Raw genomic sequence first — 2665 nt, forward strand, 5'->3', positions numbered from 1 at the left:
ACACGTCTTACTGCCTCTATTGCATAGACAGTGTATAGATAAATTCATATCTTAGCGTATATGTTATTGTTACCTTTACCTGACAGCTTCCGTAGATTCCTCCGTAACTTATGGGATTTTAGTATTATATATGCATATGTAAATGATGTATTACAGGGTACTAATCTACATCCTATAATCTATTTCCTATCGAAAATCCTTCATCTGATCGTACGAGATGAATCCCTCAACCCGTTCGAGTCCCTCAGATTCCGATAGCTATTACGATAGTTATTCTGACAGCTATTCCGACATGGATATTCAACTAAGATCCGGAGGTAGCGTAACCAGAATGAATCAACCAATCAGCCATCCCCAATTTATCTGACGGGTTCGTAGTCTAATTAATCATTGGAGACAAGAAGAAACGATCCCTTTCATCCACCATATTGTCCTCTGGGCGAAGAACCTGAAGCACCTACAGGCGAAGCTATCCGAAACACCATTTTCAGCCACATTTCCAGAGTATCTCGTCACGTCTATATACTATCTCAAATCCTAGATCTTATTCATTCGCTCGTTCCGACCGACAATCATTCCGGAGTAATACAAGAAGTCAACGAACTTCGCGCTCGAGTAATCAATTTGGAGAATATGGAGCAAAACGTACCAGTTTCAGCAACATCACCGACATCAACAGTACAACTAATAACATAAGTTTCAACATCACATGCCCAATATCTCATTCTGTATCTCGAGTATAATCATCGTTCTACGAATCATTCTACATTATTTATCTTCGTTCGACATGGCGATTATATAATCTTTAATGTTTTAGAGATTATATATTCTTATTCTAACGGTAAATCAAATGAGTCTAATATCATATTGACTCATTAAATCCATGATTACATCTGAGGAAAATATATATGCAAGTATATTTTCATAAAAATTGTAATTAAAAATTCTTTTGTACAAACTGTTGATGGTGAAAATATTTTAACGGGTAGGTAATACCCTAGAAATATTTAGATTTCACATTAATAAGTTACACTGTACATTCTTCGAATCTGATTCAATAGCCATTCACTATCCTATTTACATCCACCGATATACGTATCCGTTCACCGCATAATAACCCTTTTCATTCAATTTCATATTTGAATTTTGACTTATCAAAATCTAACAAGTGGCATAATGAAGAAAACATTGGACAAAATAAAATTTGTTAGAAACAAACGAATTAACTAATTGAAATTTTGTTAAGAATCCACGCTAACTGTTCCTAGCCAATTGTTCCTAGCTAACTGATTACATTTTATTTATCGCAATTTAATTATCGCAATTTAATTTATCGTCATTTAATTTCTGTTATTTACTTTATGCATTTTATTTATCGTCATTTAATTTCTGTATTTATTTTACGCACTTTAAATATCGGGACACGTATACAGGTTTTGACATATCATATCGACGCATCTATATATATTATTTGGAATCACCATAGACACTCTATATGCAGTAATGATCGAGTTCTCTATACAGGGTTGAGGTTGATTCTATAATAATATATATACTTTGAGTTGCGATCGAGTCTGAGACGTATACGGGTCACGACACGTATTAATTAATTCGAATATAATATAATAAAATATATATATGAATTACTGGACTGTTAACTGTGGACTATCGACTGTGGACTAATAATATTGGACAATTAAAATGAATTAAAATATTGATTATAACATATGAAACTAAATAATTCTTCAAGTTTGCCACTTGAATTCATCTTAAACCTCATTTGTATCTCGACAATTACAACTTGCGTTCAAACCTTTCATGATTCTTGAAAACATCTCAATCGAGAGGATGAACCAACCGCACCTCATCTACAGAAGGAGAGATTGATGCACAAAGTTATGCACCTGAAAAACTCTCGGACACTGAGTGAACGTTTAAACACGTAGCTTTGTTAATTCCTTTAGTGATATTATTACCCAAAATAACTTGGTAATCCCTTTCAAGGTAGCAAATTTTGTCACAGCTCCATCAAGTAAATTTTGACTTTTCGTTCGAAACAACCTTATTATAACTTGAAATATATGCGTGCGCTTTTATTGATACCAGGGAACCTTTTATATTCCACCATATTACCATTAGCGTTTAACCATCTAAAAACACAATTCTCTTGAACCCACCTCGGATTGATAACCGATGATTCAGATATGGTAGCATTAAATGCTGACGAAGCAGCATATTGTAGATGGTCTAATTGGCGAAAAGTTTGATGATAACGAATAGGGTGTTGGAAACACTCAATGGAAAATTGATACTGAAAAGCGGATTATGCAAAACAATGAAGGAGGCAGAGGACAAATCACAAGGACCAAACCCTGTATTCAAAGAATCCAGGAAATTCTGGATCCGACGAAATCTTTAGAGAATATCCTGCTCCGAAGTCATGTTAAAATCTTGCGGAAAATTTTTCTTCATCAACCTTCGAACTTAGAAATTCCAAAATATCATCATAAATATCTCCGATATTTCTGAAGATATTTTTCTAAATATTCTCGTCTGAAATTATATACCTCTGCGTGCTATCTGTATTCCATTATATTGGAAACTTCTATAAAAATCTAAGTATAAATTATGAATGAATTGTGGAGAAGTGTTGGGAATTGAAGCA

This window comes from Rutidosis leptorrhynchoides, chromosome 7 (genome assembly GCF_046630445.1).
Source record: "Rutidosis leptorrhynchoides isolate AG116_Rl617_1_P2 chromosome 7, CSIRO_AGI_Rlap_v1, whole genome shotgun sequence".
In the NCBI taxonomy this organism is placed as follows: domain Eukaryota; kingdom Viridiplantae; phylum Streptophyta; class Magnoliopsida; order Asterales; family Asteraceae; genus Rutidosis; species Rutidosis leptorrhynchoides.